Source organism: Octodon degus, unplaced genomic scaffold, assembly GCF_000260255.1.
Source record: "Octodon degus isolate 3935 unplaced genomic scaffold, OctDeg1.0 scaffold00275, whole genome shotgun sequence".
Lineage (NCBI taxonomy): Eukaryota > Metazoa > Chordata > Mammalia > Rodentia > Octodontidae > Octodon > Octodon degus.
In genome coordinates this window covers 1,284,136-1,306,623 of record NW_004524851.1, presented here as the reverse complement: position 1 = coordinate 1,306,623, position 22,488 = coordinate 1,284,136, and the positions used below count along the sequence as shown (strand labels likewise).

The window sequence follows — 22,488 nt, the reverse complement described above, 5'->3', positions numbered from 1 at the left end:
TTCATACAGGAGCCCTACAGTACATGCCGTCTTTCACTTTCAAAATGACATCCTAAATATCGTGATTAAGCCAAATGAGTATCTCCCAGAATATTGTGAAGCGTTAATAGAACTAAGGTGACAAAATATTCACAAAGTAACTCGCAGAGGGAAGGAGGATTTCCACACAGTGTCTAGCAGGAGAACATAATTATATACAAGGGGATTGGTCCTTATTTTGAAATGGGTCCAGAAATAATGATTGTGTACTCTGTGTTAAACTAGTTTTTAATAACGACTATTTATGGAAACATCTTCACATGGCTCTTAATGGCCTTTTTAGATCTCCAGAAAGACTGAGAGCAGCTTAATACCTCTCCTTTTCTAACCTTAATATGATCGCACTCTGTTATTAAATCATTTCTAATGGTCTGTTTTTCAGGCTAAGTGCATCCAGAGATCCTTTTTTCATAATACATTTTTCCTGCGGGTCACACCGCCTCGGCCGCTGCGCTGGGCACCTCTCGGCCGCGGTGAGGCCGCGCTCGGCAGCGCCCTGCCTCGGGCTCTCGCTGCGCTTGGCGCTGAGCTCGGTGCGCGTCTGCAGATGCAAAGGTTCCCGGGAAACAATCGGTGCGCGTCTGCAGATGCAAAGGTTCCCGGGAAACCATCGGTGCGCATCTGCAGATGCAAAGGTTCCCGGGAAACCATCGGCGCGTGTCTGCAGATGCAAAGGTTCCCGGGAAACCAGCGCGGCGGCGCGGCCCGGCGCACCCGGAGGAGGCCCCTGCAGGCCTGCGGCCGGCTCCGAGGCGCGCACGGCGCGTTCTGGGCACAAGGGCCGGCGCAGCGCCAAGGCAGAGAGTCCGAGGCTGAGCGCGGCGGGCCGAGACACTCACGCCGCGAGGCACTCTAGGCAGCCGAGGACAACGGGACCTCTGCGCGTCAACATCAGCCAGCGTGGGACAGAGATGTTTGCTGGCCTGCTGTTTCCCCGGAACGCCGTCTGCACTCTCTGCTCCCGCTACTCTGAAACGCCGCTTGCGCTTTGAGCTTAACTGTCTGTGCCCGGGGTTCTACAATTTGGAGTTTTACATTCAGTTGATTTTAGCCTCTCCTTCTACTGTTGCACCGTTATTAATTCCTTTAGATGTATACTTAATTCACTAGGTTCTGTGATGAGGACTCTTCATTATGTTCCCTTTTCCAATGACTTACTGAGTTTTACAATATGGGGCTGGATTTAACGCGGAGAGGTGTCCAGACACAGCAGCATGCAGGAGGTCTGGGAGGGCTTCTAGAGGAGCTGGAAACCCGGGATCCAGACCCCAGCCTAGAGCGCCCCCTAACCTGAACGCGCCTCCTCCCTCAGCTGTGTGGGGTGCCTTCTCTCAGCAGCCAGAATTTCAGGTGTAAAGCAGGAAAGGCTGCTCATCCCCACAGCCAAATACGTCGCGGGGGTTCACGTGGTGGCGAGAAAGGCTGCGGCCCTGGGCCCTGGCTCGGAGCCCCGTAACTCGAGCCCTGAACCTAGCCCCAGTCCTCACCCTAACTGGAGCGTGCCCCAAGCTTGAACTGCAGCCCAGCAAAGCCAGGGAGAACATCCGTACTTACTGCAGAGACAGCAAAGGTCCCTATTTACAAGTTCAGGTGTGACAAAGCGGAAAGCAGGAGAGATTGTACTAAAATAAACAAAAATTTCATTAATTAATGTTCAGGTTTGAAGTGTTTCTAGCAAGGAAATGAGGAAAGCTGGGCTCTTTGAGGAAAGCCCATGGCATAAAGTAAATAGGGCTAAGAAATCAGATGTTAGAATGCAGTAGAATATGTGGTGGTCTTTAGGGTGTTGCAGAAATCCACTGTGGTGAGAGATTCTGTTCTGAAACCAGAAGTATCCTCCCCACGCCCCAGGAGGCTTGATGATGAACAATGTACTTAGGAATTGGGGACAAGGAGCAAGAAGGACCTGGGAAGAGGAGCCAGGGCATGGCTGCCATTGCTTCCGGAGTTTCCTGAGCTGTCTCTGGAGCTGGTGCAGAATGCTACAGAAGCACGGAGCAGGGCCATTGGAGTGGCTGAACCCGCCTTGGTGCAGCCAGGCTAGACCTCCAGCCCCGACTGTCCTGCGCAGGTACCTGCTGCGCGGCTGCCCAGACCAGAACTTGAGTGGAGGGGCAGCTCCATGGACAGGTGAGAGTGCACAGGCGTCGACCCTTCCGTCTGCAGCCCCTGGGAATAACAGCAGCGACAGTGAGGATGGCTAAGTGCATCTGTCCCATGTCCTTTTCTGGGACAGTAATAATTAGCTGACATTTTTCTGTTCCATGCTTGCTTTTCTCAAGACCAGCAAGCAGGAGGGATGGGATCAGGCATCTATCTACACCTGCTTCTCAACATCTGCTTCTGCATTTATTCAAGCAATTTGTAATTCAGCAGTCACCATTTTTATACTAAAAGGGACTCAGTCCCCTCACCTCTCACAAAAAGCTCTCCCTGGAGATGATTAAAGGTTACTTCCTGATGTCAGTGCGCAGCTCCTCTCTAGGCCAGACCTCCCTGCAGCCAACCCTACTCCTGTTACCCTGAAACCTCGCAAGCTCCCAGATGCAGTGACAGGTATGCTGTCGACACTGGTGAAAACCCTCAGGGTCAACCACACATTTACATCCACCTTGAGTCACTGGGCTGACACTTCATGTCATGGTTTACGTGTAGATGTCCCCTAATGTCTCATGCACTCATAGGCCAGGTTTTGGGAGATTGAGGGCTCACAGCTAAACTCCTGCTAGGTGGGTCTGGTGGGAAGAGGGGTCACTGTGGAGTGGCCCGGGAGGATCCCCCATCATTCTGCTCTGTTCTTCCTGGCACTGTGATATGAGCTGATTTCGTGGCTCCGGAGCTGGAAGGCCATGTACTACAGCTCTAAGAACTATGAGGCAAAGCAAATCCCTCCTCCAAGCTTAGGGCGCTCGGTGTTTGTCTCAGCAAAGAGGAAGTGGCCAGGTGACGGAGATGCCTCATGCCTGATGCTCACTGACCAGGTGTGGTGTGAACTATCTGCTCCTTTAATCCACCCTGTGGTACTACTTCTGCAGGCCATGGAGCTTCAAGGCAAGAGCAGAAGGAGAGACCGCTTCGCCACTGCTGGGCTACCTGACTGTAGCCGGCAGAGTCCTGTGGATGAACGCCAAGGCTGTTGAATTTTTTTCTGATTTTCCCAGCTTAGTAAAAAGACAAATTTATAAAAATGCATAATTCCTCTTATAAAACATGTCATCATTCATAAATCAAGTATAAATCCCCTATTAGAGGCACAACCCTCTTTCATGAGAATTCGTGCTAAGAGCGCACTGCACCAAAGAACTACTCCTGCACCGCGGGTGTCAGCTTTGGTCTCTTGGGCTTGGCTATACCTCCCAACAATTGGTAGTTTGTGGATATAAAGTTGCACTCAGACAACCAGCTTGGCGTTGTGTGAAAGAAGGTCTATTCCAGGAGAAGAACTGGACCACATTTTTTTGTTAAATAAAAAAATGTTGAAATAATGTTTCCTCATTTAGTTCCATTTTCTCATGGCCGCACTGGACATTTATGGCATTTTGTAACCTGCTTCTTTTAAACAATTTTTCAAGTTTTCTTTCCCACTTGAAGCAATGGGATCTGCTCACAGCAAGTTCTTTGCAAATATCATATGCTTAGCATAATTTTGAGACTGAATATTCACCATCTTGCAGGTCTCTGGTTATGCAAAAATTTCAAGCAGATTTTGCAAACCACTGAAGTTATAAAACAGTTATAAATGGAAAATGGGTTAAACAGCTAAACTTGGGAACTATAGAGCACTTCTAGGGATCCTGGGCAGGGAACTTTATGACATTCGATTTGGCCGACATTTCTGAGCACTGACTAAAGCACAAGCCCCACCGAGGTTGGGTCACTCCTGCTCACTGCCTCCCTGGCTTGAGGCGGTCCCAGGGCATGGCTGATGGCTCTTGCTGCAGTCCTGGTCCTTGGTCCTGGGTCAGTGTAAGCATCCAGCCAGCCGCTGAGGGAAGTAGCCCCGCTATGGACTCTGCAGCTGAGGAAGTGACCTCAGTACAGGTCCAGGGTCCCCTGGTCCCTTGGGACAGATCTTTTTAAAAACTCTTTCAATCCTTTAGCTCCAAGGAAAAATTAATAAATTATATCAAAAGCTAAAGCTTTTGCCCTGTAGAACACATGCTGCGAAATGAAGAAGCAGACTGCAGAGTGAAAAGAACTTCTTCAACCTTCCAATTTGACGAACAGCTGGGATCTAGAATAAGTGGACTCCCAGAACTGGGGTAATTAAACACAATTTGAAGGGCCCAAAGTCCTGGTCGGTCAGTCCATTAAAGAAGACAGAGATGACAAAGAAGCTCACAAAAAGGCCTTCAATATCACTCACCATTAGACAAATGCAAACTAAAACCACCAAGTGATGTCATTATAAACTTATTAGGATAACTGAAACGAACAATAAGCCACGCCAGGAAGGGACATCGAATGCTGACAGTGACCAATCAGGTCCCTCCGACAGCTGTGGGAGCAGAAGATGGCTCTGGCATTCTGGGAGGTTTCTAGTCAACCTCTGAGACATGCATGTCCCAGAAACTGCACTCCTGGGCTATTACTCAATGGAGACTAAAACTTGCACCCTCAGAAAAACCTGTACGTGGGGATGCTCACAACTGCGATCCGTCTGCCTCAGCCTCCCAGGGTTGCACGGGCGTGAGGCCGCACAAGCTTAGATAGCCCTCTGCCTCCTTACGGCCCCACATGTTCCTTCAGAATCCTGCGGATGCCTTTACTGCCCTTGCTAACACCGACGTGTTACATTTCTCAGTTAATTCACTCTGGCTTGTTTTCTGAAATGCCTCACCAGGTACACTACTGCTAAAGCGTACTCAAACACTTCTCTTTAGACATCTGACTCACCTGTGTGGTATTTGCCTCCATAAAGAACAGAGCTGAATAAGCCACTCGCAGGGTGTGCTAGTTGACCGGCACATTCTTTTTGACTTCCAACTGTCCACTTCTCCGTGGCTTCTGCAGGGACTCAGCTTCTCATCACAAGCCGAGCTGAGCACTTTGCCACAGATTAATAAACAGGTAATAATAGTGATAGCGTTTAAGGGAGGACCATCCTGTAATTGACCGGGACTTCTTTGCACAAGGCAGAGATAAGGTCGTTATATTCACTGGGGAAGTAAAACCAGATGCTGATCATCTTAGAGGGTTTTTAATGTCTGTGATACCTTTTAAATTAATATATTAATATATTAACATATTAACTGATTTCATGTTTCTATTGTATTGTATCTGCTCAAAGTATTTCAGCATTCTTCTTGGTGCTGATATCGGTGCATTTTGAAGTAATTTCTCAGTGCCAACATCCAATGTAATATATATATATCTGAAATAGATCTTGGTCTATCTGCTTCCTATTTTCTACTAAAATGACATCACAAATTAGAGAGGGGAGGAAGCACCAGAGCGCGAAGCCCGGGCGCTGCCCGCTACTCCGTTCTGCGCACGTGGATGTGGAGGCTGCCACCGCGCGGGCAGCGGCCCAGCGGCGTGGTCCCCCTGCGGGCACAGGGTCGTCCAGGCCGCGGCGGCAGGATGCGAGCCCCGGCTGTGGGGCGAGCGCCGCAGGGTTCCTTCCGGCGCAGCCTTCCGTCGCCGCTGCAGAGGAGTTTGCGATTGTGCAAAAGGAAGCTCTTGTATCTAAACCTTGTTGAGGAAGGCGGCCTGGGACTCTCGTGAGCTGCTCCGGTGAAGCCTCCCCGAGCCGAGGCCGCCGCAGAGGACCAGCCGCTGCAGGGATTTCTGCAGGGTCCGAGGGAAGTCCCGGGGCGGGCTCCACAGCCTGCCCCAGCCCTGGCGGTGGGTCCGGCCGGAGCGCGTGCAGCACGCGCGAGGAGTGTGGGCCTCGCCTGGGGCAGGCGCCCTCCCGCTGCGCGGGTCTCAGATCCGTCCCTCCAAGCGCCTGAGTCTTGAATCCCATAATAACTTCTCTTGTTTCACTTTTATTTTTCATCAGTTTCCTTAGATATATTATCTCCAGTGCATTCTCTGTGAGGCGTGGACAATTCCTCTCCACCTGTTGGCAAAATTTGTCACCGACAGTGTCACGCTTTTCTGTGCAGGAGTGATCTTGCACTTGTGCAGTTGCCGCAGCGTGAGAGGCCGGAGGAGCAATATAATCCGAGAAGGACGACAGATCCTGTGGAAGGGCGAGAAAGTGCACGCGGGAAGCACCACCCGGGACGCGAAGGAGACGGCGGAGAGCCGGGAAGACACACGCGCGTGTGGACAGCGGGCACGAGCGCGCTGCCGTCTGCCGGTCTACGCCGAGGGCCGGCCGGCGGGGCTCCGTCTCCTGCTTCTTCTCATTGCTTTGACTGATCTTGCGCGCCCGCGTCCGGCAATCCGAGCCGCTGATTTGATGACAGCAGTGTGCATTGCAGCACCCGCTGCGGAGCTCGCGTCTTGTTCAGTGACGTTCTGCATCGTGTCCAATGTATGTTTTGCTATTTTTATTCTCTTAATAAAGTAAAGAATACCAGCTGTGTCACTAAATATAAATAGGAGGCGGTCCGTCTTTCTACCCTGGCTCCCCCAGGCCGTGAACACGGCGCGTCTTTCTGCTTGGTCACTTGTACTCCTTTCACTCCCCACTGGCCGACCCGCAGCATGTACAACTTACGCGTTCGTTAATTTATATTGATAATTGATATATTTCACATTACTAGGAATAGTTACAAATTTTATTGGCTTTTGCATTTTCATTTCCATATGATCATTATACATTCTTTCATCCTGGGACTTGGTAATTTTAAAAATTTACATCACTACTGGTAGAAGATCAAGAATTCTAAAAAATATATTCATAGACCCACGCTTTTCCTTCACGACTTATTGTATCATATTTCACTTACACTTATCTACTACATTAAGTCATTCTTTTTATTTTTATCTAACAGATCACTCAAAGAAGCTCGTGTTCATTTTGATTCCTTCTTCTGCTTACTTTATGAATAAGTGGTTCTTTCTGTTTCTTGAGATCGTGGTTTGGACGGCATATTCGTGACAGGTCCCCTTTCCGTGTCCTGAGGTAAGCCTCCTGCTCAGCTTTAGCTCTGCTCAGCATGTTTAGTAACTGTATTTCATTTCCACTGAGCCTCGCGCATTTACATTTTCCAGCCTTACTTCCTCTTTGGTGGAGTGGGTGCCACTGATTAATTTCCAAGCATTTGACGCTTTTATTGTCTTTCTGATACAGATTTATAGTGTATAGTTGGATCCCATGTAGTGAGAGAACATTCCAGGTAGTAATTTCCCTGTTAAAATTTCTTCAGTTTTGCTTCAAGGCGCAAGTTCAACTCTGTCTTGGACAGTGGCGGTGGTGCTCAAAATGCAAATTCCTCCTGCCATTTGGTGGCAAGCGTTGCGCGCTTGCCAGTTTTCCGTTGGCGGTTCTCCTTCCCTGCTGACTTTCCTGTCTAGAGTTAGTGGCATCAGATGCGGGGCGTGGGGTGCTGGCGTCCCCAGCCGTCGCTGCAGGTTTCTCGCATCTCCTCTCCGTCTGGGGAGCCCCATCAGGCATGCTGAGGTAATTTCATTCCGTGTGCACCCATGAATGACCAGGGCTTTTCTGACCGATCAGAACGCAGTGTGCCTACTTGTCTTGCCATTTTCTGTACCCTGAGTTCTGCTTTACTTGATATAGAGTGGACTCAGTTTTTCTTTGTTATGTAAGAATCAAGTTATATATTTGTCAATTGCACGTAGCATTGGTTTCTTAAGTGAGTCCCACGTGTGCCCCGTGGTCTTGTAATTTTTCCTTTTCTGCACTGAGCGTTGAAACCAGGGTCCTCACGCTAGCTACACCTCAGCCCTTTTTACATTTCATTTTACTATTCTGAGACTGTCTTGCTAAGTTGTCAGTCTGAGCCCAATCTTTAGATCCTCCTGCCTCATGCTACTGGAGTGCTAGGGTAACAGTCATGAAATACCGGGCCCTGCTCCATGCTTGCTTTTAATCCGCTTTGCAATACATATCCTAGTTATCACATTATAGGCAATTATATCTGACATAGTAATTGGCATGCTTGTTTGTGTTAAGTCCGCACAGAACTCATGATCTCCTATTTGTTTTCTCTGTCTCATTCCTCTCCTTTTCCTGAGCATCTTGCGAGTGGTTTGCACTTGTGTACGGCACGTACTCTTTTCTGATTTGTGATGATTTGGGGGTGCACCGCAGCTTTAGCTTCTCTGTGGGCTCTGTAGTGTTCCACTGTTTGCATAATGTTACACTGCTAGTGTCAGGAGTGTGCTGTTTTGCACAGAGTGGGCCCTTCACCTTTTCAGCCTTAGTGTATCATTCATGTTCTTCCGCTCTGCATGGTGGCTTCATTCCATGTCATTATAATTTTTATGTAAACCACTTGGCATGATTTGTGATTCTTTTGCGACTTTGACTATTTAAATTCATTGCTATTTTTATTTATCTGAATGACCTTTTGCACCTCAAGCCCAGGCCATCTTAACTTCATTTCATTTTGATTTCAAGATCTTTCTGGAGTCAGACTTTGGAAGGGACGGACCGGTAACAACTGCTTGCATCCTCTTTCCTATACATGTTTCTCCTCTCTTTAATCCAAAAGGTATTTTTGTCAGGCATGAAATTCAAATTTGGCTGTTTTATCCTTCACTAATTGCAAAGGTTCAGATGCTTTTCTCTTGGACTTCCCTGTTTCAAGAGGAATCCTGTCTTCTAAATTGATGTTCTGCTCCACATAGTGCACTGTCACTGCCTGCTGCTCATGAAGTTTTTCGCTTTAGTTTTCATGGGTTTAATTAGGTTGTGCTGTGGTATGAAATTCTTTGGGATTCTCTTCTTTGTATTCCAGACATCTTTGTGATTATGTAGGTTTAGGACTTTTGACAAATGGGAGGAACTCCTGGCCTCTCTTTCTTTGAGCACAATTTGAGCATTTTCATGTGACTTCAGTGGTGGCAGCTACTGAGTCTCGTTTATGTTGTCTTCTGCGTGTCTCACCCTGGTCTCCTGGTGCTTTGGATGGTACACTGCTGGGCTTCGTATCCGAGGAAGTGGAGGGGTGGGCAACACGATGGTGAGAGCTGAACCGCAGGTCCGGGCTGGTGCGGCCACGTGGTGGGCTTCCCTGGGGGCTCCCCTCGCCCGCACACTCATCCCCGGTCCTCACAGCTTCCTGAGGCAGCTCAGCACCTTCTGTGAGTGTCTATCAGAGAGGGAAATCGGCTGTCAGATCTGTGAAAATCATAAACCTGTGTATTTGGCGAGTTGCTTGGAATCTGTGTAAGATGCAGGGGCAGCGGCTGTCAAGGCCCTCGGCGGGAAGGCAGCTTGTGGTGGATGGCTCCGTGGCCTCCATGGTGGACGGCCCCGTGGCCTCCGTGGTGGACGGCCCCGTGGCCTCTGTGGTGGACGACTCCGTGGTCTCTGTGGTGGATGGCCCCGTGGCCTCCACCCCACACACCACACTGGCAGGGTAGGGTGGCCGGGGGCTCTTCCCGAGGCCAGAGGACCAGTGAGACCTGCACATTCTCATCGATGCCAGGCCGCAGGCAGCCACAAGAGCGCGACCGAAGACTCAGGAAGGAGGACCCGAGCTGCGGTGGGAGGCCCCGAGGCCGGCCGGCCAAGCGTGCTCACTGCTGCCGGGACGACGCCTGCACTCGTGGGTGCGTCTCGCGTGGCAGCCCCGCACTCGGGTCGCGCCGAGCCACGGCCCGCCCGGGTGGCTGCGCTGCAGAGCGCTGGACGGGGCCGTCCCGTCCCCCGCGAGGTCCACGCGAGCGCTGCCCACGCCGGGCGCCGCCCTTCTGACTGCCCAGGCAAGCACAAGGACCGGAGTTCAATTCCTGGCAGCGCATGTCGTGCCAGCCCGGCCCTCAGGCACGGCCACTAGCTCCGCGCCTGTAATCCCAGCCCTGGGAGGCTGAAAGCAGGAGGGTCACTAGCAGTCAGGGCTGTGCAGTGAGACCCTGAACCAAATACATGTTTAAAAAATAATTCACTGATAGTTAATTTCAGGCCAATGTGTAAACACTATCTTTATTCAAGCTTCCAGTCCCAGAAGTCATAACGTTTTATAATTACTGAAGTCCCATTTGCAGTTCCAGTGCTGCGTGACAGCCTACAGCACACCGATCTCTCATCGTGTACAGCGCCACCTCGGTCCACGAGCACACTTCACGTGGCTCTAGCCCTCGAGTTCACTCCAAGGTGCCAGCCGCAACCAAATCGCAAGCATGTATTTTTGTTAACCTGTCATTACTGTAAATTTGTGTCCGGTTTATCCACTGCAAATTGGTTCTGTATCTGACACTGTATCTGAAACTTGTTATAATTATTATTTCTTCTAGTAATTTACTCCAATCATGCCTTCTCGTGTTCTCAACACACAATTTCACCATCCAATCATAATGTATTGGTGAGTTCATTTTCCTGTTTTTATTTTTTGTGTGTTCAGATATTTATTTTTATTTTTTTGTACTCATTATTAACTTTATTGAAAATCAATAATAATTATATAGCAAATTAAAAATTGTAGACAAATATTGAAATGTGAAAGATATGAGAGGTAGATACAGTGAATTTTAGAAAAACATTTCTGAAATGAATACATAATATGAGATTAATAATAGATTGCACATGATAAAATTTATTCACAAACTTCAATGAATATAACAATAAAAATTGTCTAAAATGCACACGAAGAAGACTTTACAGATTGGTCATATAGTAGTTTTCTCCGTGCCAACATCAAGAAACTTATATTCATATAATTAGAATTCTCAAAGTAGAAGGGGGTCGGCAATAAATATTTAAAGATTTATAATTTCTGAATTTAGTTAAAATTATAGCACCACATTTCAAAGAAAAATGAACCTTTTGCACAAGAAATATGAATAAAATCATACCAAGATACACAAAGCTGAAATTATCCAAAACTAATTGTAAAGAAAAAAATCATTAAAGCATATATACAGAAAATAATATTAGCTATGGAAGAAACAAAATTAACATCTTATTCCACATTAGAAAAGAAAAGGGCAAGTGTGTAAGAAACTAGATGTCTTTATTCAAAGGACTGAAAAAAAAATCTGTCTTCATTAAATTTTACATTTAGAAAACATACCTTTGAAAAGTAAAAGTACAATATTTTCCAGTTATACAAACTTAAAATATTCTAATACCTCCAGACATAGCATAAAGAAAATAACAAAGACCTTAATCCAGAAGCCAAGAGAAATTTCTGTATGGTTCTGGATAAAGAATAAAGAGCTCTCAAAATGGTAGTTATGCAGGACTATGTAAAATGTAATTATATTAGATGAACCCATTTAAAAGGTCATTGAAGATTTCCACAAGACAGTATCAATCTTGTGTCAGGTTATATACATATTTTTTCGTGTGTGTGTGTGTGTGTGTGTGTGTGTGTGTGTGTGTGTATAAAAGACAAGGAAGAACTAATATAAAGTCAATGGAAATGAAAATGCACTTTATAAAGTTTCTGATACTAGGAGAAAATATCGTATCATGTCCTGTGAGTAGGTTGTAAGTCAAATAAACCATATAAATCATAAAACAAAGATGAAAAATAAAAGATATTCAGAAAATTGATTGAACATTAATTAGTTCAAAATTAAATTAAATATTTCAGAATAATACTCAAAAATTAAAATTAAATTGTGAGTCCAACTAAGAGGTCAGAATGTAGTGTATCATATGTATGAATCTATGATTAATTCATAGTACTCACAGTATTTGATTTGGTTAATAAATAAAAAAATATTGACTAAGAAAAAGTTTTCATGATAGTAAAGAATTACTAAGAGTAAAACAGGAACAATACTGGAATGGCAAATATATGACCAGACCAACAGTTTGGGGATAGGATATCACACAAAGTTCTAGTATGTGGTGGACGTGGACAGTGCCCATGATGCTTACTGGTGGCCAGGTGTCCCTTGTGGGACAGAGATACTGGTATTTCCTTGATATCCACCCTGTAGACCTGGACAGAATCATGACCTATAGGGTGCAGAAGTCCATTTGCAGAGTGTGCTGATGGTAATACTTTGCTGCAGCATACAAAAGAGTAATTGAAAGACTGCTGTTGTATACCTCTTTTTCTCCTGTGTTTGTCTGCCATATTTGGTGGGTTCTTTCCATTCTCATTCATGGAATTGTGGTCATTTTGATCACTTTCTAGAATACCTTTTAGTAGTCTGTGTAGGGTTGGCTTTGTTGTCATGAAATTCTTCAGTTGTTCTTTGTCATGGAAGTATTTCACTTCTCCATTAAACTTGAAAGAGAACATTTTGCAGGGAATATCAGACTGGGTTGGAATTTGTTTTCTTACAAGACCTGAAGGACTTGGCTCCATGTTCTTCTTGACCTGATGGCTTGTGAAGAGAAATCTGCCATTATTCTGATGGGTTTTCCTTTAAATGTGATCTGTTCCTTTCACTAGTGGCTTTCAGTATACTGTTCCTGTGCTGAGTTTCTGGGATCTTATTATATGTCTAGCTGTGGTTTTAATTGGGTTGATGTTATTTGGAGTTGTATATTCTTCGGTTAACTGATTATCAAATTGTTTCCCCATATTTGGGAAGTTTTCTGCTATTACTTCTGCTCATCTTCTTTTTACATCATTTGTTTTGACTCCTTCTTTCTTATTGATGCCTATTAGTCTTATGTTGTTCATCTTTGTATCATCTTGTAGATGTTAAATTATTTTTTCCTGCATCCTAGTTGTTTTTAAGAGATCTTTTCTTACCTTTTCACTAGCTGCAATGGCGTCTTCAAGGTCTAAAAGTCTATTTTCACTTTCATTCAAATGGTTTTGCCAGCTTGTGATTGAGGTTTTAATTTCCTGTACAGCACTTTGAATGTGCTTCATGCGATCTATTTCTTTCCTATATTGCTCATTCAAGGATTCCATCATTTTCTATTCTCCTCTATTTTTTTAAATCAGTGTCCTCTTTAGAAGAACTTCTTTCATTACAGCTATCATTTCTTTTCTTACTTCAGAAATTATTTCTGATCTGATTTTCTCTATACTTTTCTGCAGTTGTTGCTTTACTTCAGATGCTATTATTTCAGAGATTTCAGGTGTATGTTTCCCAATTTCTTCTATGCTGTTGTCTCCTGCATTTGTTCTGGGTGGGCTTGGGGCCTGAGAATGCATTTTGCTCCTTCTCTTTGTCATTTTGTATAGCACTGTCTTCTTTTGTTGTAGAGCTTTGATAGAGTTATTACTTTAGCGCCAGGTCCAGGTTCAAGCTTGTCCAGGCGGGTGTGGCTTGGGTCTGGCTGCTGTGCTGCACTTCACCCTGCTGCAGCCCTTGGAAGTGCACTTGCTGTGCCCCTCTGGCAAGATGTTCTGCTCCTGGATCAGCTGGGTGGGTCTTGCCTCTAGCCTCTCTGCAGGGAGTTCTTCAGGTTCCACACCGGGCCTGTCTGACGGAGGAAATCCCACTCATACGCCGGGCCTGGGCATTGGCTGGAGTGAGGATCCTGAGGGTCCCTGGGGATCCCACTCACATGCCGGGCCTGGGCATTGGCTGGAGTGAGGATACTGAGGGTCCCGGAGGATCCCACTCACACGCCGGGCCTGGGTGCTGGCTGGCATGAGTGTCCATTTTTCCCTTTACTTAACTTTTTTTCTTTCTCTCTTTCCCTCCTTACCTTACTGGGTCCATTTCTGAAACAATACAAGATTCAAGTTTTGGTATCAAACACGTTTCTCCCAGGGCTTCTTTGATCATAGTCTCTTAAAATCAGAAGTAGCACTTTCTCTTCGCTTCTTTTCATCCGAGGCAGCACGGCCACGTGGACGCGCCTCATTTCTGCATGCCAGAGCATGCCTCTGCTGGCCCTCAGAGCCAGCTGCCTTGTTGTCGCTCTGCTTCGTTATTCCCTTAATTCTTCCCTGTTCTATAAGGAAAGACTGCTATAGTCCTTCCTTGCTTAGATGGATGGCTCTCTCGCTCTCAGAAGTGTCATGATGTTTCACAGTGGTATTCAGTAATGCTGAGGATGCGTGTGGCTCCCTTCTCAGTCAGTTGTGCCTAAGTGAACACAGCTAGGGAAGGAAGTGCGTCCCCTTCATGGGGCCTCTCGGCTGGGCATCGTTCCCCACATTGCTCTTTTCTTTCTTACACTGTTTGCACGGCATGTGATCACTGGATTCGTCCTGGTGTCTTTTTGTCTCTCGACAGTGCTGTGTACTTCTGTCCTGTCAATCTCAGAAGACCCTGGGGTCTACACTAATTTCAGCTCAGTGCTGTCTGAGAGGTGACTGGCCTGTGGATGGCATTGCGAAGGCCATGCCATGGTGCTACAGGAATTTGTAGACACTGAGGGAGGCAAGAGGGACAGGCATGTGTGGGTCCCCTGCACAGGGCCAGTGTGGGTACAGGGCAGGACGCACCAGGGTCTTACATGGATGGAGGACAGGGACTGTGCCAGCAGGGGCGTGAATCTCAGAAATTCTCCAGGGGTCCTGCTCGGCTCCGTGCCCATCCTCTGTGGGCTCCTGCCCTGTGACCACAGCTGTCCGTCAACACTGAGAACCGACAAGTTCATCTGCTCTGGTCTGCTGGAAGTCCGATGGATTCCACAAAGACATCTGGAACAGGAACTCAGGGAAGGTGGGCCGGCTGCAGGGGGAGGATTGGTCTTCCGTTCGCCTTCCTCTGTGCTGTTTCTCGCTAGTGTTAGCACAGTGTCTCTCTCTTCCCAGTGAGGGCTGGGCTGAGATCCACCAGCAGAAAGCCTTGGTGCTGAGGAGTTTAGCTGCCTGTCCCATGATGGCCGAGTGTTCCAGTGTCCCAAGGCTCTACTTCTGAGGTCATCTTCTGCAGTTCGCGTTGGCAGCGTCCATCCTGACCTGGCAGTCAGGTTGGTCAGTGTCCACCTCTCCCTGGGGAGAGAGGTGTCAGGGTCCTCAGGCCTGGCTCAGACCACTTGCCCTGCTGTCTGAACCCCACAGCAGATAGGAGGCAAGTAGCTGGAAGCCAGCCAGAGCAGGGGTATCGGCTCCCGGTCCTGAGCAGATGCTGTGGACAGAGCCAGTCAAGCTGGAGAACTCTGCTGGGCACCTCTGTGGGGTGTGTGTGTGTGTGTGTGTGTGTGTGTGTGTGTGTGGCAGGACTGGTGCTGCAGACAGAGCTGCTTCTGCCTGTCCCAGCCCTCAGGATTCCAAGGTCGGGGCCTGGAAGGGGCTTCCCTTCTGATGAGCACAGCGCAGCCGCAGGCAAAGTGCAGACAAACGCACTGGCTGTGCTGCGTGGGACCTATGTGCTCATTCAGCCCGGGCATGAGGGTGGGTGTAGCCCCAGCATGCAGGGAGGCTGAGGCAGGTAGATGGCAAGCTCCAGTTCTGCCCTGTAGCTCAGTAAGACCCTTGTGTCAAGGTAGAAATGAAGCTGAGGGCAGAAGCCCAGTGTCCAGTCCCCAGCTCCCCCAAACAGCAAAAGATAAAACCAAAACCAAAGCAACGCACCGAGGAATGAGCTGGAGACCTGAATTAACAAGATGAAAAAAAACTGAAAAATTTCTTTAAAAGTGGGAAATAATTAATTTGCTTGCATATGTCAGTTTTAGATAGCGCAAACCCAGAATCAAGTAAAACTCTAGTAACCAGTAGAAATCAAGGGGACAGCATGAGTATTTGTAAAACCTCAGTCATGGTAACAAGCAGCGTACAAGCTTTGAGTAACAAGCATAACGTGGCCTTAGGTAATGCACTGGACCAGCTCAGGAACCGTGTCAGTATGTAGAAGCAAATTAATGAGAAGAAGACCAAGTACTCGTTAAATTCTTTCTGAATGTACTAAATGCAGCTTCACTTCAAGAGCATTTTTTCAATATAGCTTTATAAGCCAATTTGAGTATTTGCAAAGAAGAATAGAGTCCTGCCAAAATTTTAAGGAAGACCAGAGAGTGAAACCCTGAACTACTGGACATTGACAGCGTGAAAATAAGCAGCATGACTTAGAAGAAAAGGTGGCAAAGGCCCCAAATTAAAATGATCAAGCCCAGAAACAAATCACTGTCAATACAAGGCCGTGAAAATGATAAAACTTTAATAATGTGTATGCAAATGGTGAACTGTTAAAAAATCTGAACAGAATATATTTGAAATGCACAATGATACTTTAGAATAGTTTTCCTCATATTTTGTTCTCTATTTGAAAGCCTGCACATGCACGCTGACTCGGGCACGTGCAGCTCACGCCACTTTGTTGGGTGGCAGCGAGCGCAGCGGGCAGAGCTCCCTGCGCCACCGGCTTGTTCACAGGGCTGTTATTTTCTACGTCTCAGCAAGTCTAGCTCGGTCGCCACGTTCCAGCCTCCGTCCGCCGGCGTTTAGGAGTCGCACGTTGCGTCTGCTTACCCTGCTGTGGCTCCAAGCCCTTCACCGCAGAACTCTGTCCTCTTCTGCTGCGTTCTGCGCTTGGCATCCTTATTAATCACGGCATCATGTGTGCTGCAGTAGCGCTGGGCATGCATCTGGAAAGCTCTTTATACTGAAGTACCTCTAATGGAAGGGAAAGTCTGGACTCATTTATTATAACGACTAACATTAGAACTTGGCCAATGTACTACCATGCAGCATAAGTTTTAATACATCTTGAGCATTAAAATGACCATTAGTTACCTGTATCCCCTAATGAACAACAGCAAGAGTTACTTTGAATCATGTTCCAGTGTCTCTGAAGGAAGCCTGCTGCCTGCCTGCCTGCCTGCCTGCCTGCCTGTGTCAAAGCGGAGCACCCTTCTCCAGCGGTGGCACCAGACAGGGAGCTCCGTGGGGGCGCAGGGCCAGAGCTGGTCACTGGGCAGCCAGCATGCTCCTGGCCCTTCTGAGCCAGATTCCAGTAAGAGCATGTGTCACCTGTCATTGCTCGGAGAGGAAAACACCTGCCAGTGTGGACTTTCCATCCTTAAAAGTTATTGACAAGAAACAAATGAGACCAAAAGGCACACGAGTGCATTTTTCTTCCCATCATTTGCAACTGTTCTGTTAAACAGGATAAAGTCCCACTCAGAGGCACAGAGTGACCATAACCAGATTCATTCCTGGAAGGATTGCTGTCAGGGAAGGAACATGGCACTGACATCAGTGAGCAGAAAGACGCACCTCGTCAAGAATTCTGTGACTGTCTGGGGTTTGAAGACCTTGGCTAGAGACCCGCTAAAATTAGAAAACTACAGTCGCATGACTCATGCCCAATAAATCTTTTAAAAATAGAATTTTCTTTATGAAATTACTGACGATGCAGAATGGAATTTCATGCTATATGCATAAATTGCCGAAACACAAGACAGCATTATTCATACACACAGACTCGTTTCTGTATACTCATATTGTTTGTGTACCCCTATACTCATATTTTCATACAGTTTATGATAAATAAACTATGTCAGCTAGGAGGTATAAGTAGGAAAGTAAGGAAGGGATGGGTAAGTTTTACCGTGGTTCAAGGTGACTTTCATTCTTTCTTTAAATTTGCTATTTCTTCTAAAAGGACATAAAATCTGTGACAAAAGGACAAAATGAAGGGAGCCCAGGGCTGAAGGGAGGGAGGTACGTGGGCCCACATGAAGCCTAGTGGACAGGTTGACTTAACATATTCTAAACAGGAAAATTAGAGGATGGAATATTGCTTCCTAGGGATGACGGGAAGACACAGAGTAGAGAAGAAAACACATAGCTATGAAAAAGATGAAAATCAGGAAAGGCCCACATAGGACCCTGTACATGAAAATTAAGGCTCGTGTTGAGAAATTTCACAGTATGTATCTAAAAAAGCAGAATGTAAGAGATAATCAGAAGAGGATCATCTCGTGCATGTTTATTTTTTGGAAGCTATAAAATCACTACTTACTGTAGAATAGGGAGCTTTTTCGTGAGAACAGGGACTCAGAATCACCCCTGGATATGCGCACACTCTCAGGCAGTCTTGGTGCCCGCCACCCCTCTGCAGTGAAGCGCCCCAGCGGCGGCCTCCCGCAGCTCCCAGCGCCCTCGTGAGGTGCTTACTGTCCCCGTCTAGGCAGTGTGGAGCTGGGCGGACATTCCAGTAAAGGGACACTGCGGAGCAGCAGGCACACACGCCGCGGGCCTTCGGGGCCAGAGAGCGGCTTCGAAGCCCCGTGGCGCCTCTGAGAAGGTGGGCTCGCCCAGCCACCCGGCTCCCCACTGCGCCTCTGTTTTATTAACTGTTTGTCCCAGAATAAACACAATCAGCAAGGAGATTGGTTATGCTCCACTGGAGAAATAAGGCCACAAAGGCAACTGTCGCTTCGGTTTCTGTGAAGAGGACAGGGTGGGCGTCCGGGTGTGCTGCGGGCGGATGGAGCGAGCTAAGCCTCATTGCATAAGCAGGACAGACTCACCGCCTCGTAAATGCTGAGCAAACCCGCAGGCCTAAGCGAGCCGCTGCTTCAAGCCTGTCAACAGCCGGCCCACTCTCCAGCTTCGCCAATGGAGGAGGAACTGCGGACTTGCCCGGGCCACACTGGCGCCTGAGACCCCGGGCTCCGCGGGCGCCTTGGCCTCCCAGACCCCCGAGGGTGCAGGGAGCGAGTCACTCTGCTCATGCAGGGACCAAAGGCTGCAGAGCTTTCTTCGGGCCCACAGCTGTGAGGATTCAGCCCATGCCTGGGTGGCTGCAATGAAGAAGGTGGCGGTGAGGGGTGGGAGGTGGGGGCTGGCGCCGGGGAAGGCCCAGGGCAGGAGGGCGCTCGGCTCCTGGTGCTCGGGAAGCAGCGGACGGAGGCCCCGGCGTGAGCCAGCCAGGCACTGCGCAGCTACCAGCCTCTGAGCAGGCTCCGCCTCCTAGCAGCCCAGGCAGCACTGGCCTCCTCATTGGATGAATCCTCTGATGAGCACCCGCGTGACCCAATCACCTTCAAAAACCCTCCCGTGGCGTACACCCGCGGCTTGGGGGGCACATTCTAGATCCAAACCCCCAACACTGGCCTAATTGAGAAAGTCCCACACTTTCTTTGCACACTCATCACTCCCTAATACCACAAAACCGAGGAGCTAAGACATCTACACACCCCTCTTCAGAAAAAAGCTTGATGTTGAACCTCTGCTCAGGGGCCATCAGCGTGCTGAAGAGCTGCCCATTCTGGAAATCCTCTATTGTGCAACGAAGCCCAAGGCCCCGCGGGCTGGGTGCAGCCCTCAGACCCCACATGCGTGCAAGCGGGAAGCAGGCTCGCAGAACTGCAGAGCGAAATGAAATACGCGGCACCCTGACAACTTTACTACGCCGTATTTTCAGTTTTGATAATGCTGTTAAATTCCAGGAATTACAATCGGGTCAATATGCTACATCTACAGTAAAAGTATAGTGCAGCCGTTAATTTTGTTAGTATAACAATAAATAGATTTTTTTATACTCATCTCACCTGTAGTAAATTGCATCTCATGGAAAATGTCTGAAATTAATTTATGCATCATTTACCATCACTTGGCGACTGTCAGTAACTCGGAGGAAGCGAATGATGCGGAGTTTTGTGCCTTTTGTCACGTTGGGGTTGTAATCCAGGCACTGTATCGCTTGAGCAGAATAGTGAGCACTAAACTGTAGAGCCCCTGTAAACGGCAACCATACACGCAGACGAGATTATTATGAGCCGAAGAAAGAGTCACCACACTACGACGAGTAACAGTGCCCCTCTCGGAGCCAGGCTCTAAGACAACGCCGGTGCCCCCCCCCCCACTGATAGAATTCCTGCTTTCCCAGACACAGTCAACAACATGCAGAGAGAGGCCGGCCCACGGCCAGCGTGGCGCGGCTAGCGACTCAGGATTCTACAGAGCTGGCACCGATGATGGAATTAGACAAGCAAACACTGAAAAGGTACTATAATAGTATGCTTATGTTTAAACAGTTAAGAAATTGATAAATAGATTAGATAAGTTGGATTAAATAAACACGTATTACACTACAATTATAAAATGCACCGATTGGGCAGGTGGCGCGCGCTTCAGGGCCGGGGGCACCGCGCGTCCTCCCGCACCCCGAGCTCCGCCGCGCCGCCAGTCCGAGGAGGGGTGCACCCCGCGGGGCATGAGCTCACCGGCCGGCCGGCGCCGCTGCCCGGACCGCGGCGGGTGAGGAGCTGCCGGCAGACCCCGAGGCCACGTGGTTGGAGACGGCGGAATCACGCTGGACTCACAAGGCAGCAGTGCGGACTGAGGCGCGGCCGAGCGTCTGTGCGTGTCCGCTCGGCCCGGCGGGCAGCGTCTCGCGTGCGCAGGAGTCAGAGCCTGCGTAAGGACGAGCGTGCGAGGCTGGCTGGGTGAAAAGGACTGTGTCCGGGCCCTGAGAGGCCTCGCTCTCCGCCTTCTGCTCGTGTGTGCGGCCGTTTCAGTGGGCATAGATCAGGATTTTCAGAGTTTACTTGGAGTATCCAAAACTGCAAGCGGCAGAGAAACGAGACACGCTTTTCAGAAATTAGCACTGGAGTTACATCCTGATAAAAAGCCGAACGACTCAAATGCGCAGGGCGGTTTCCTAAAATAAAGAGCATATGGAGTACTCGAAGGTGAGGATCTGCGGGAAAGTCTGCATGCCCAGCGAGCACCACGGCTTGCTTCCCTCCCGGAGCTACATTAAATAACAAAGATAAAAGACAGTATTTTGTTTCTTAAGTCATTGGATGCTAAAGAAGTACATTTGGAAATAATAAACTTGCAGATTTTGAACTACTTTCAGTGAAAACACTAGAGGATCGCTTGGCACATCATTGCTGGGGCATATTTTTTCCATTTTGGAAAACAGTGAAAATTCAAATGATCCTGAGTTGAAAAAACTGAAAACTCTACTTTAAAGTGACCATATTCAAGCTGGAAGCTTTGGTTGCTCCTCCGCACCAGCGTCTGTATGGATCCCTATATTTTCCAGCTCTGTCTAGCAGTATTTAAAGGACAAGGAACCAAAGAATAAGAAATCCATCATGGAAAGATTTTATACAATATACCTGCCTTCAGCAAAGAAAGTGCTAATTCTTGTGTTCCTGCCCTGGGCCTCAAAATATTCCATCCGGAGACGAAGAACCACGGCTGGTGGGCGGTTTCGCCCCTTGGCGTCCACCGCGCTGGGCTCTGCTGCCAGAGCTGCAGAAGGCATCAGTGCTCCTCCACGGCAGCTGAGGGTTGGCCTGTGGGCTGGAGCTCAGGGTCCACGAAGAACCCTGCAGTGTGGGTGATACTCAGGCCTATCCAGCGCCAGCGGTATTCAAGCAGCCTGGTATTCATGAGTGTGAAGGCTTTCACTCTGCTGAGCAGATCCTGGCGTTCGTGGAGGATCTTAGGAACCCTTCAGTGGTCTCTCTCACGCCCACCACATTCAGTGAACTGGTTAAACACAGGAAGCATGACGAGGTCTGGATGGTTGATTTCTGTTCCCCCTGGTGTCAGCACTGTCAAGTCCTAATGCCAGCATGGAAAACAACGGCACGTACACTGACTAGACTGATCAGGGCAGGCAGTGTAGACTGCTAGCAGTATCACTCTTTTGGTGCCCAAGAAAATGTGCAGAGATACCCTGAGATAAGATTTTTCCCCAACGATCAAATAAAGGTTATCAGCACCATAGTTACAATGGTTGGAATAGGGACGCTTGCTCCCTAAGCATCTGGGGTCCAGGATTTTTACCTCAGATGTCCACAGATAAGATACTGCAACTTTCAGTGAAAAGGTTTTACTAGGAAAAAAATCACCGGGTGGTAGATTTCTGTGCACCCCAGTGTAGACCCTGCCAAAATTTCACTCCAGAGTTTGCAGTCTTGGCTAAGAGGGTTAAAGGAAGAGCAAGAGCCAGGAAGGTAGGCTGCCAGGCATATGCCCAGACCTGCCAGAAAGCCGGGATTCACGCCTGTCCGACGGGTAAGCTTTACACCCATGACAGAGCCAAGAGAAGCATCTGGGAAGAGCACGTAGGTGCTGGAGATGCAGGAAACGATCGCCGCCTCCATTTGTGGAAGGCTGGAAACACTCCACAAGCAGGAAAAGGGAAACAAGGATGCGACGGAAGAAAAACTGAGAAGTTCTGCAATACAGCAGCAGAAGAAGGCACCTTGTACCGATGTTAGCCACATTCACGGAGGAAGCTGATGAACACCATCTTCTTCTGATGGTGACTGCGTGCCCTGAAGTCTGCTCGGAGCTGGCATAAGGACAAGTTTGCAAACTTGTTTGGAAAGGGACAGATCACAAATGCTTTTGGATTTGTGGACTGTATTTGTTTCTTTGTCACAGCTTTGTTTTTAATAATGCTTTTAAAAAATATAAAAGCCCATTCTTAGCTCAGGGCCATCCAAAAATAGATGACAAGGCAAATTGAGTTTATAGGCCTTGATTCCTGACCCCCAGAAATGTGTTTCTGTCTGGCTCTTCCATG

The 22,488-nt window shown here is 48.1% G+C and overlaps 1 pseudogene; it reads left to right on the top strand.

The window, feature by feature from the left end:
- The first annotated feature begins 2,018 nt into the window (after positions 1 to 2,018).
- LOC101577561 lies at positions 2,019 to 22,202 on the top strand (annotated as a pseudogene).
- Positions 22,203 to 22,488: the final 286 nt, after the last annotated feature.